Below are 14,908 nucleotides of genomic sequence, written 5' to 3' on the forward strand. Positions count from 1 at the left end.
ACAATCACCAAAGAGAAACTATCAAAACTTTCTTTCAAAGATAATTTACAAACATTTGTGCATCCCTTGGGTCAGTACTAAAAACGCTTATCACAAACAAATTGATTTCTTTACTAGAAGAAAGGAACTACAAACCTCAAAGAAAACCACCCTGGTGGAATGATAATCAATATTGTGATTTCCATCGAAACAAGGGACATCTCATAGATAATTATCAGAAGTTGAAACATGTCATACAAGACTTGATTGATAATGGAGTAATAACTATGGATGAACATACAACAAATTAATCTCATACAGCTTTTAAGATTCCACTTCCAAACTATGAGAAAGGTGAATTATCAACAACAAACAATGGTAAGGGTAAAGCAAAGGTAAACTATGCTCATACATATGACAATGTAGTAAATGTGATTGTAGGTTAAAAAAAATCAAAAACATGCTCAGGCTATCACAAGAAGCAAAGCCAAAGTTGTTTTACCGGGTCCTCCAACAAACACATCATCCACTACAACAAAATAATACAATCTAGTGGAATAATTACAGAAAACACCCGCACAAATATCAATCTTAGAACTTTTAAATCTTTCACCCACACATAAAGAAATTCTTGAACGAGCATTAGTAGATACCATAGTATCCAAAGATCTTAATATCGATCAATTCCAAACCATGGTGGGACACCTCACAACCCCTCATTGCTTATCATTCCTGAAGAAGGCGACATGTCCTTGCAATACCCTCACAATGCTCCTTTGCATATTGAAGTCCTCATTCATAAAACATGAGTTAAGCATGTTCTAATAGATGGTGGAGCTGGCCTAAATATTTGCTCATTAATTCTTGTTCGTGCCTTAGGATATTTAGAAGATGTAGTTGATGTCCGAAAAAGAATCACTATAAAAGCCTATGATGAAGAAGAACGTTCCTCCAAGGGAATTGTGATACTACCCATCAGAGTGGGATGTCTACAAAAAGACATAACATCCCAAGTTCTAGACTTGGACTTATCATGTAATGCACTCCTAGGGAGACCATGGATACATGACTTACAAAATTTACCATCAACATATCATCAATGTGTCAAATTTCCCTATGAGGGACAAGAAATGACAATCTCTGTAGATGCGAACCCATTCCAATACTGGAGCAATCTAAAATTGGCTCAAGAAATAATTGTTCCACATAATAGGGAGGCAACAACGTCAAAAACACAATCCGAGGAACAATTATTTGTATCTATTTTATCAAGCATGGAGAAACAAATGCAGCTAAGAGACCGAGGGAATGGAGAATACTCAATATCACAATTACCACTTTCTCCTAAATCCTTGGGAAAACCATCAAACTCTATACAACAACCAATTGGGAAACATCTTCCAATATTTGATGGATCATTCATTAGTGCTGGAACCTTATCAGAGGAGACAAAAGGAAAAGATGTGCTACAATGGCTATACAAAGATGAAGAAGTTCAACAAAAGATCAACAATATCAAAATACCTATAGAAAAATATTTAAAAGGATTCAACATTCCTCGAAGGATGGGATACACTAGAACAGGCCCTATAGGAAAAATAAAAGAAGGTATCTCACAACCTATTCAGCCTCATACTCAGTAGACTACTGACAAAACAGGTTTAGGGTATGGACAAGTCACTCCACTAGAAGATCCATCTTTTAGTCAACAACAAGAGGAATATGAAAATAGAAAAGAACAACTAGCAATTGAAAGGGAAGAAAAATATACTAAGAAACAAGCACAAACAAATATGAAATGCCAAAAGAAGCAAGCTCCAAATCAACAACAAAAACAAACCAATAATATCTCTCAAGAAGCATTAAATCTCAATCAAAGCAAACATGAACCTAGTCTTGATCAAGGAGAACTCATCAAAAAATTGATGGACCTCAATCTCAGTTCTGAAGAAGTTGAATATGAAAGAAGGAAAAGCATAGTCTGAAAAGAAGAAGAAATGCTATATGACCAAATCCATAGATTACAGGCTACAAGTGATACAGATTCTAATGAATGGGAATGGGATTCCTATCACTTTGAAGAATTAACTGAAGAAAATTTATTTGAAGATGATGTAGGAGTCGATGTAGTTCACACATATGTAGGACAAACATCAGGAACTAGTTCACTTGAATTAGAATGACATTCGGCTAACATGGACTTAACTGAGGACGATCAGGATCTTCCTACGCAAAGTCATTATAATGAGAGTACCGTTCTCGACATCGACATACATACTAAAAAATTTAATACATCTATCATGACCCTTGATACCCTTGAAACATCCCAACCTCAAGATACCCTACCTCTAATCCACCCTGAGCTTATTTCTTGGGAAAATGAAGGACATACCGCTATTGATAACTTTCCAAATGACCATGCCATATCTATATATCTTAATGCAATCAAACTAGTAACAAATTTCACCAGGAATTCTAGCAATGCATCTTCCAGTCAACTCGGTGCCAAATCTCCTAGTTGCAAAAGTGAAAATAAAGAAAACAATATCGGGTCTAATGCTGAAAACCATTTCTTGGCACATTAGACCAAGAAAAAGTAAAAACAAAGGATGCATCTAATGGTGAAAACCTCCTCGAGGCATCGAAAGATGGGAGATTTGACACTTTACCTGAGCACTATCAAGAAAGGTCATCCATTTTGATCGAAGCAACAGAGGCAATTAACATTGGCCCAATAGAACAACCAAAGATTCTTCATCCAACAACATCTTTATCAGAGGTAGAAATGAAACAATATGTGTAATTATTCAAGCGACAACAAATCAACTTCACCTAGTCATATGTAGATATGCCAGGGTTAGATCCAGAGCTTATTATGCATCACTTAAATATTAATCGAGGAGCTAAACCAGTTAAACAGGAATTACGGAAGATTCATCTACATATCACTCTTCTAGTCAAGGTAGAACTAAAGAAATTATTGGATGTCAGATTCATCAGACCCGTAGTATATCCTCAATGGGTATCCAACATTGTTCCTATTTCAAAACCTGATAAAAGCATCAAAATATGCACAGACTTCAGAGATCTTAATAACACATGACTTTTCTTTGCCTAACATCGACATCGTTTTAGATTTAACTGCTAGACACTCCATGTTTTCTTTAATGGATGGTTTCTCTGGATACAATCAGATCAAAATAGCACCCGAAGATCAAGAAAAGACAACTTTCACATGCCCATGGGGTACTTTCTGCTAGAACGTCATGTCTTTTGGATTAAAGAATGCAAGTGCTACATATCAAAGAGCTATGACAACTATATTTCATGACATGATGCATACATTCATGGAAGACTATGTGGATGACATATTGGCTAAATCATACAACTAAGAACATATAGAGATAGTGGAAAATATCTTTGACAAGTTAGAACAATACAAGATATGACTAAACCCTAAGAAATGTGCCTTTGGTGTCACATCAGGAAAGCTATTGGGATACATTGTTTTAGCAAGAGGAATCAAAGTAGATCTAGCTAAGGTTAAAGTAATCATGGAAATGACATCTCCCAAGAATATCAGTCAACTAAGATCACTACAATGAAGACTCTAGTCAATAAGAATATTTGTGGCTTAATTAGCAAATAAATGCCAACCATTTACTCACCTATTGCACAAACATGTTAATTTCAAATGGGATCATCAATGTGAAGAAGCATTCAACAAGATCAAGGCATATCTCATGCAACCACACATTCTAATGTCACCAATTCTAGGAAAGTCATTATTACTCTATGTATCAACTACCAAAGCATCTTTAGGAGTTTTGCTTGCACAACTAGACAATGAAGGAAAAGAACGAGCTATCTACTACATTAGCAGAGCACTAGTAGGAGACGATATCAACTATTCACCAATGGAAAAAGCATGCTTGGTAGTAGTTTTTGCTTCTCAAAAATTATGACACTATCTACTATCTCACTCCATCAAGTTAATAGCTAAAATCGTTCCTCTGAAGTATTTTCTCACCAAATCCACTTTGACAGGATGACTAGCAAAATGGATCATGATTCTAAGCGAGTTTGATATCGAATATGTTGATAGAAAAGCTATCAAATGACAAGTCATTGCAGACCAACTAGCAGAGATACCACTTCAAGATGATCATCCTTTATAGATTGAGTTTCCTGATGCTGATATCCTAATAGTCACACCAAAAACATGGCAATTATACTTTGATGGTTCATATACATAACATGGATCAGGAGCAGGTATTCTATTCATCATACCACAAGATCATGTACAATCCCAAAAGCATACAAATTAAGCTTTCCATGCACCAATAACACCACAAACTATGAAGCTTTAGTTACATGTATCAAAATGGCTATAGAATGAAATATTATGCAACTACAAGTCTTTAGAGATTCCAAGCTCGTCATAAATTAAATCAATAATGAGTATCAAACAAAGGACGAAAAGCTAATGCCTTATAAAAAATGGTTGATGATATCAAGAAACACTTTGTAGAAATAAATTTTGAATAGATCCCAAGAAATGACAACAAAGCAATAGACGCCATGGCTACACTTGCTTCTCTATTGCAGACATAGAAAAATCAACAACGTTATGAATTCCTAGTGGAAAAGTTTTTTTATCCTGCTCATAATTGTCGTAATTCCCAAATCATCTATCAACTTATTGGGCATGATTCCTCCCACTATGGCTAAAATTACACATACCTGAAAGACAATACCCTACCTCCCGACCTACTGAAAAATTAAAAAAGAAACTTTATTCGCCAATCCTCCCATTTTATTCTTATCGCGGATACCCTGTTCAAACAAGGTCTAGACAGTACTCTTTTAAGATGTCTTGAACAAGAAGAATCTGAGAAGGCCTTACATGAAGTCCATAATGACATTTGTGGCACTCATCCAAGTGGTCTTACCCTATCAAAAAAACTCATACACTTGGGCTATTATTGAACGACTATGGAATGAGATTCTTTTCAAATAGCTAGAACATGCAAACAATGTCAGATCCATGGGAATTTGATTCATGCACCAACACAAGAACTTCATGCTTTAGCAACATCTTGGCCTTTTTGTCAATGGGGTCTTGATCTAGTAGGAAAGATAAATCCTTCTTCATCAAATGGTAACAAATTCATCCTTGTAGCTACAGAATATTTTACAAAATGGATTGAGGTGGTACCTCTCATCAATATCATAGGAAAACAAATTATTGCATTTATCTTGAACTATATCATCTGTAGCTATGGAATACCAATGACCATTATCACTGATAATGGGTGACCATTCAAGAATCAAGATGTACAAGAGCTATGTGAGAAGTTCAAAATATAGAACAAATTCTCCGCACCATATTATCCACAGGAAACTAGGCAGGTAGAAGCATCTAACAAAACTATTATGAAAATCCTTAAAAAAGACAATGAATGATGTTGGGAAAGATTGGCATATTCAACAGAACCCTGCTCTATGGGCCTACCACACCAGCATCCCCATATCGACAGGTGCCACACCTTTCTCTCTTGTATATGGATTAGAAGCCATATTTCCAATCAAAGTATAGATACCCTCTCTACGAGTATCACTAAAAGGACTTATCCTAGATGAAGAACAATGAGTATCTAGACTAAAAGAGATAATTAATCCATGAATGAAAACAAAATGCCTTTGATCATCTACAGGTATATTAGCAAAGAATATGTCGAAGCTATAATCACGGGGTCAAACCACAAGTCTTTCACATTGGGGAACTAGTACTAAAGGAAAATCCAAGCAACCAAGCAAATTGAGAAAAGAAAGGAAAATTTGAACCAAGCTAGTTAGGTCCATTTGTGGTCACAACAATATTTAGGTTAGAAGCATATTAGCTATCAACACAGGACGATGATCAACTCGAGGAACCTAAAAATGGCATGCATCTAAAAAAGTTTTATGTCTAAAAAAGAAAAAAAATCAAAAACACTAAAAAATCAAAAAAAATAAAAAATAATGAAAAAGGAAAAATCAAAAAAAAAACAAATATGAGAAAAAGTGCAATAAAACAGATGGTGAAAACCTAGCAAATAGGCACTATCTATCGACTACTTCCATCTATTAGTTCATGCATTTTTCTGCTTGCATCCATTCATTTTCCATCAGCGCTATCCATCATAAAGCCTTTGTACATACGCAAACATCCCAGGTGGCTCCTTGTCATGGTTTGGATCATTAGATATATCATAATGACTTTGTTTCTAGGCTTTGGGTAAAATCCTACACCTAGCTGGGGGCAAACTCTTGATCATTTTGAGATAAATCAAACAAGTAGAACAACAGTTAGACAACTCTTATCAAGCAAAAACTGAGACACATCCTGATAGTTCTGATACTAAATGTAAGTATAGATCCAATAGCCAACAAGATGAGAGGGGGGGGGGGTGAATCATACAAACTTAATCTTCCATAAAAACATCAGATTCAACCTCAGTAACATCTACTTCAATAATATAACAAAAATTGTTAAACATGCAAACTCAAAAGTATATAAACATCATAAACCTCATAACACCAAATTTAATGTGGAAACCCAAATAGGGAAAAACCATTGTGAGATTTCAGACCCACTAAGAAATATACCCTTCTAGAGTATGCTCAGTTAAAAGAAAATCCTATTAAAGATTACAAACACATTGCTAGATGTGACCCGATTAAGGCATTTCCCTCTGATCTGTTAGGATCTTCACCTTGTTAGAAGTGACATTGTTAAAGGATTTCAAACACTCAATCAGAATGTCACCTTGCTAGAGGGTTTTACAAATAAGATTGTTAAGTCCACTCGGTTAAGAGATTTTCTGTCACTTTCACAAAATAATAGTAATAAAAATCTATCTGCAACTTCACATCTAAAATGCTAAAGCAGATTCTTATTTGCTCAATACCATCTAGACATAGAACTAATCTTGTCCATCTGCTGGGCTTCTATACTCTATTATTCAAATAGGTCTTCAAGCTTTTGTGCTCAGTAATCACTATGTAGCATCCCTATGCATACACTTGCCCACATACATTATTTATCAACAGTTTCCTATTTATAAACAATTAGGTAATCGCTTAATCTCCTTGATCACATTTCCCATGATCAATCATAGCCATTAGATCTTCATGCTTGACCAGGTTCAATGTATCCTTCGATCTGAAAAATGTTTTACCCCACCTTAGAACTTGCATACATTTCTTGGAACTTGTGCTAGGGTATTGTGGTTCAATCTATGTTGTAGATCTTCATGCTGACTTTCCTTTGCCATAGATTCATTAACAAACACCATGTATGGCTTACCAATCATTTAAGCAACTCCATCTCATCAACTTCCCTCATTAAATAACGCATGTAAACATTTAATGCATTTTGTTACAGCTTGGTTACAACTTGGTTATAACTCGGCAATTACTAAATTTCACTCGGTAGACATTCCACCTTCATTAACCGATAGCGATAACCTTAGGGTTTACCGACTAGGTTCCTTAGGGTTTACTGACTAGGTTCTTTACTTGGTAACATGGTATAGTATTAACCTTACAATTTACAATATATGTATGATGTTAAAAACAATCTAAACATCATGATCTCATCATTGTCTTACTCGGTAATAGTTGCCCATTGAATACCTTATTCATCTTCTTATTCATCATAAACTTTCTATGTCTTTTACTGACATCTTTATATTCTTCAAATCATACTTCTCAAGATATGGCAACATCATATTGAATTAGAAAATCAATTTCTTGACATCAATGACAAAATAATAATATCAAGACAGTAAACATCCTTAATCAGTTATATCCATAATCATCAACAACCTTCTCAATATCCTTGTTGAAATGCCAACAATCTTCCATTATCTATTATAATGCTAAATTACCAACACATCCAACGTTGAACACAAGATCAAACTATCAATTATCAAGCTATCACAAAGTCAATCTAATCATATCACACACTTTTTAGTGGATAATATCTTTTTGGATAATGATTTTAACATGATTGTTCAACTTCTCTATATTGCTTTTCGCTATCATGATTTCTGAGTGACTCCAGGATGTCCTTGACTAGAGGAACAAGGAAGGAACATGATATTTTTCTTGTCTAATGTCTGATAATTAATCATTAATATGTTCAAATTTGTCTCTGGACATGATCATCAGAGTATCATTGAAGACATTTCTGATTTACGTATTGAAATGATTAATACTACCTGTTTTACACAAGCAAGACTCGGGTCATCTAGGTTGAATTATACCTTGATGCTTGTGCTAACTTTCTATATCAAAAGCCAGAAAAGAAGTGCTCAGGTCATCATGGATTAATTATACCATCAATGTTTGCACTCCCTTCCCACATTTCAAAAGCTCAATGATGACAAAAATGCAATAATCCAGTGACTGGTCCAGTCATAGTTTGCATTTCATTGCATTTTAGCTTGCATTTCATTCTTGCATGGGATCCCACGGGCTCCTTTTATCCAAGGTTAAATCTATCACAGGAATCATCAAAGTATCATCACAAGTGTATACGCAATCAAAGAAATGACTCATATCTCTTCAGATATTGTCGACCCTGCAAAAATCTTTTGCTATCACTCTCAACAGAATCAACATCAACATATCTGAATCTTTCTGTAACTTGATATCAACAAACAATCACTTCTTTATCTACTCAACATTATCAGATCAATCAAACCCAATCAACTCTATCATGTCTTATATAGGATGTATCCTTCCTGAAACCAGATGATTTGATTCATGTCTTATACAGGATGCATCCTTCCTGAAACCAGACGTTCTGATCATGTCTTATATAGGATTAATCCTTTATGAAATCAGACACTTTGATCATCTTTGTCTTATATAGGAGGTGTCATTCATAAAACTAAACTGAATCTCGATCATATCAATCTAATCAATCAATATTTATCAATCTTATCAATATAATCAATCAAGCCAATCAAAGAACTCACATTTTCATCAAACACAATTGCAGAAGTCAAATCAATTCTAATCGGGACATCAATCTCACAAATCTCAATTAATCTCCCGAGGGGGCATCATCATACCACAATCCATCAATCAAGAGATAGGGCATTCTATCAAATCAATATCATCATCAAAAGGAAATTATTCGTTGAATCAACGTGTCATCACACCTTGCTTCAAAGAGGGACAAAATGTATACACCTAAGAATGATTTGAATATAATTAATTCAACAAGCAATTATTTAATTAATCCTCCTCCCCAATTTAATTAAATTCATCAACAATTTGATTAAATATCCCCTTTCCTCTACTTATTAATAAATCTAAGGATTTATTTAATAGGTTCATTTCAATAATCCCCTTTGATTAATTAATTAAAATTAATCAATTCTTGTCCATCAAAATCATTTCTTCTAATCCTCTAAATAATTAAAACAAATCAAATCATGAGTTGTTGAAATTAATTATCCTTTTCCTATTATTTGAATTTTTAAATTCAAATTCTCCTAACTTTTAACCACCTAAAGTAACCATTCCTAAACCTAACCCATTCTACCTACCCACATTTTCCCTTTCATTCAACCTCTTCTAGAAGCTTTGTGACACTTGTCACTAAGTATTCCATTTCATCTAACCCCTTCTAGAAGCCTCTTGACACTTATCACCATTGAGATGAAAGATGTTCCCTTTACTCCAACGCCTTTTACAACCTTCTCCAACTTAACCATTGATATCTTCAAACTTAATCTTAACCATTGATTCATGCCACCTCACCCCTAGCCTTGGGAAATCCTATAAATAGACCTCATTTTGGAGCACAAAGGGTCCCAATTTATATAATTTTTGCATCCTGATTGATTCATCTTATTTGCATTCAAGCATTGTTACTATAGCCATCTAGCTTCTAGTTTATCATTTCGAGCATTGTTATCATGTTCAATCTTAGCTTGATTGCATCTTCATTCTAGCCTATTTTCTAGAATAATCATGAAATCGTGTAGCTTAATCATGCTATCATTGCTAGATCATTCATCTTCATCATTCAAATCCTCCAAGTGTAGTCAAGTCACTGGAATTTGCATAACAAGATCTGAGAGCAAAATTCATACTCTCATTTACTAGGAGGCAATAGATCGATTAGCTATGGTTTTATCCTTTGTTGATTAATTTTCTAACCATTTCTTGTAATTATTTATTGAGTTTTTTTTGTTTGCAGTTACAGGTACACAGGTATACACTTCACAGACCATGACAGTTATATCCATGAATAATGGATGTCATGCACAAAAAATATTCATTCTACATACCACATCTTATTTAAATACACACAATTGACACAACCCTTATTGTAACCCACTACAAAAAAAAAATTGCATAGGACCTTGCAAAACTTGTTTAACAAAAAAACATTCACAACTTATAACACACTTATTAATTTGCAAAACTTAACACAAAACCATAAATGGCACTATTACTTTTTCATACACTTCCAACAAATGCACAAGCTTATCTCTCTCTATTCTTTTACCAACACTTGCTATTGCTCCTCCCCTGAAAACATAAATAGCAATATCGTTGTTGCCTTCCAAGGCCTGTGTGAGGGCCTACCCCGAGCCGTCATAGCTTTTCTGTTATTTTGATGTTGGACCTATTTTGGATACTATATTGTGATGCATTTTGGACATAGATTTTATATGATCTCGTGTGGTGGATAACATTGATATGATTATGTCATTTACTTTGATTTGCAGTACTTCATTTTATACTAGAAATTATGGATGCATAACTATAAATGATTTAATTCCATGTTTATGAGGATGATGCCATTTAGTAGATGATTGTATGTGGATGTTATCATATAATTGGATACTTGATTTTATAATTGAAATTTTATGTGATGTCTAAATTGTACTCTTTTTGACAATATTATATGTGATTTTTGGAATTACTAATGTGCAAATGAGATGTGCAAGAAATCATTCCATGTGACCATGGAAATTATTCAGAGAATCAAGCCTAGGCCTATGTGCGATTGTGAAGCCAAGGGTTGTCTATTTGGAGAGACAACACCTTGTTTGGAAATGTATTTTAATTTGTAAATGTTATGCTGGGATGAATGTTTAATGTGGAAATTTGTTTATTTATAAATTTCTAAAAAGGGGACAATTGCCATGTGTGTTTTAGTGATGTGTAATTCTTTTTGTAGTGTCACTTGACACATGTGTTTTAAGTTGAGTTGGCATTGTCATGTCTCGTTTTGAGGAATTTATTTTTTTAATGCATATATTTTCAATTATCCCAAAATGGTCCCAAGTAAATGTAGGATAAGGAGCCATTAGGAGGGTCAACTCAAGGTTGACCCATAGGTAAACTTTGGGTGGACTTCCAAGGGGTTAAAATAACTCTTGGGGTTAAGTTTGGGGTATTTTTAGTGGGCCATATGATGTGCCTATGGATGAAGGCCAAATTTGGCCATGTGTCCACTTGCTAGGACTTGTTTAACCTCCCCAAAAAGTGAGTTTCCCAAGTTGGCCGAATTTCATCTTTAGAAGAGCCTTCCTTGGTTAGATAACCCACTTCATGAATGTCATTCCTCTTCCCCATTTCGTTTCCCCTTTTTTAGGTGCTTTGGTTAGGGAGTGTAAGGTTTTTGGAAGACCAACCAACAAGCATCCTTCACCCTTCCCAAGTGGGTTGGAAAGAGTGAGGTGTGGCATCATAGGGAATAGTTTGGGAGGGAAGAGTTTGATCACCCACTCTCCATTTTGGAGACTTAGAATTTGCAGAATTTTTGGCAAGTATTGGAAGGATTTTTGGCTAAGTTTGGAATGAGAAAAGTTGTGTATTTGGAAAGCTCTCCTACAAATTTCCTTACCTTTTTGGCAGATTAAGGTTGGTTGAATTTCTAACTATTGTATGATGTTGTTTGAATTTGAAAAGATTGTGGTTGTTCTTGTTTTTCCATTGTTGTTGTTTATTTTTATGTGTAGGAAGGAGTAGAAATCTTCCTTACGTGTTTTTGTTGTCTTTTTATGTCTTTGTTTATGGGAGTTTTCAAGGCCAAACTCACCCTTGGGTGGGTAGAGTTTCCTTGGGGTGAAGGGTTGTTTGACAACCTTTTGAGTGAGAGGCTTTCCTTGGAAGAGAGTAATTCTCAAGGGATTTTTGTGGCCCTTGCTGCATATTATTATGTTGATAAAATGAGGGTTATAAGGGGAGTTGTAGGCTTGCATGTCTTGGGGGTCATAAGGAATTTAGGGGACAAGTTTGGAACTTGTGGATATGTTATATTTGCAGCCTTGTTATGACATTATGTGCACTATTTGCAGAATTCTCCTCAAGGATATTTAGTCCACCTTCACCCCACTTACAAAGTCACATAAGTGACATTGTTTAAACCTTGGGTTGGGAGTGTTTTTGTTATGTTTGGGTTTTTGCATGTATGTGTTTGTTTGTGTGCTTCCTCTCTAGTCCTTGATTCTCCTAGCTCGAGGGTGGCTTCTAGTAAGCCTAGGTTGGGAGGTGAGCCTCCATGATCACAACCTCAAGTTTTTATTGTAGGTTGCTTTGGAAAAATATTTAGAAAGGGAAGCTTGGAGATGATCCTAATGCTAATTGTATTTATTTGCAGAAAAAGAGTTCTTTATTTTATTTAGATGCAAAAAAAAAAGAAAGAAAAAATAGTTTTCTATTGTATTTATATTGTAGAAATAAAAGTGTATTATTGACTAAGTTTTACTATGTAATAAATGTATTTTATTTGAAGTGTTGATCCTTTTAATAAAATGAATGCATTTTTTATTATTTTATGTTTGTTTATAGTTCCTGGAAAAAAAATGATGTTATATTATGTTTTAAAATATTAATGCAGAAAGGAATGAAAGTTATTTTCTATTTAATTTATTTTTGTTTTCATTTTGAAAAAAACATATAGATGTTAAAAAAAAAAGGAAAAATAAATAGATGTTAATATGGATTTTAGAAATTGTTAGTTGCAGCTGTAAAATAATTCATTTTAGCTAAAGTTATAAATCTGGAAGTGCATGTTAGTAGGGAAAAATAAATGGATTTTTCAAAATGAATGTTAGTAATGAAATACATCATGTTGTTTAGGGATTTAATGATTTTTTTGAAAAAAAAAATTAGTTGCTATTGTAAATAAATAAAACAGTCATATTTTTACATTCTATAAAAATAGAAAATAAATTTAGATAATGCCTTAAATGAAAAAAAAAAAAAAAAGAATTTACTGTTATTCTATTATTTGAAATCACCCTACTAAAACTATTGAAGTACAAATTTGACCATAGAAATTAATATATATAAATATATACATATATACTGAAGCGAGGTAAGTGGGGGAAGCATAAGCATATACTGGGGTCAGAGAGGCGATGAAGCCACTCTTGCCGACACCTGCGCAAGTGGTCGCATTTCTAATCATGTTTGGCAATGGACAGACACCAGTGCTGAACCTGGCAGGCCACTGCGATCCCCCCTCGGGAGGTTGCAAATTGCTGAGCACCCAAATTGAGTCCTTTCACTCCAGTGGCGTAAAGGTGTTTCTTTCCCTCGGAGGATCCGTCAAAAACGTGATGATCACGTCAGCAGAGGATGTGCAAGAGGTGGCCAACTATCTTGGAGGGAATTTGGGCTCCAAGCCTCTAAGACCCGCCATTCTGGACGACATAGACTTCGATATCGAGTCCATGACGGTGCACTGGAACAATCTGGCCAAGGCTGTATCCAAACTTAGCACCAACTCCAAGAAGGTGTACCTCAGTGCTACTCCGCAGTGCCCCTATCCCGACACTTCTCTCGGAGATGCCTTGCAGACAGGGTTGTTTGACTACGTGTGGATCCAGTTCTACAACAACCCTCCCTATCAGTATGTGAATGAGGATGCTTCCAATCTGGTGAATTCATGGAACCATTGGACCACGTTCGTACCCATGGCTCAAACATGGAGCTTTTACCTCGGTCTTCCGGCTATGCCTCGTGCTATTGGCAGCAGCTATATTGAGCCACACGTACTCATCGAAAAGGTGCTGCCTAAAATCAAGCCTTCCTTAAAGTATGGAGAAGTCATGCTATGGTCCAAGTACTGGGATGAGAAAACCAATTACAGCTCGACCATCAAAGATTCTATAATTATGAAGCCCTCCCTGGTTGAGCTCCCTACTTTGGCCTTTCTCTGAGAAGGAAACATGCACTAGTACTTAAATAATAGTTGAGCTTAGGTAATGCTCAGCCTGCTTTTCTTCACCCTTCTAAGAGTGGAGGTTAAGATATGTAATAATTCTACATAATCTATGTTTAATGGTACTAAGAGATTGTAAGTTTGGCATTGGTATATGAAGTCTAATTTAAGAAGTGAATTAATTAATTAATTAGTTCTATAAATAGGACTTAAAAAAAAATTCATAATTGACAGCTTACTCTCTAATTAAAGGGTGAAAAAAGAAAAATAAATAATTTTTATTTTTATCTTTTCTAAATCTAGGGTACATAGAAAAAGAGGGTGGAATTTGAGAATCTAGCTTACATAAAATGTTTTGTATAATTTAATTATTAGTTATAATAATCTAGCATCATATCATCTAAAGTTAACAAGGATTTAACCTTTGAAATTTAACTTAATGGTCACAAGGAAGGGCAAATTCAACCAAAATTGAGATTTTGAATTTGAAAGGAAGGGGTCATTTTGTGAGTGTAAAAATGTATCAAGATCACTTACATGACTACATAACTAATAAAAGAAAGGAAAGACATAAAATTATATATCATGATCAATACATGGAAATGGGTGTAGAGAGAAATGAAAAATTCCTGAGTTGTGTTCCCCTACTCAATTAATAATGCACCATCTATACTTATTATTGAA

The 14,908-nt window shown here is 34.7% G+C and overlaps 1 pseudogene; it reads left to right on the forward strand.

Annotated features, from left to right (window-relative positions):
* Positions 1-14,222, forward strand: part of LOC131875087 (hevamine-A-like) — an 87,329-nt pseudogene extending 73,107 nt beyond the window's left edge.
* The last annotated feature ends 686 nt before the right edge of the window (positions 14,223-14,908 follow it).

Source organism: Cryptomeria japonica, chromosome 4 (genome assembly GCF_030272615.1).
Source record: "Cryptomeria japonica chromosome 4, Sugi_1.0, whole genome shotgun sequence".
In the NCBI taxonomy this organism is placed as follows: Eukaryota; Viridiplantae; Streptophyta; class Pinopsida; order Cupressales; family Cupressaceae; genus Cryptomeria; species Cryptomeria japonica.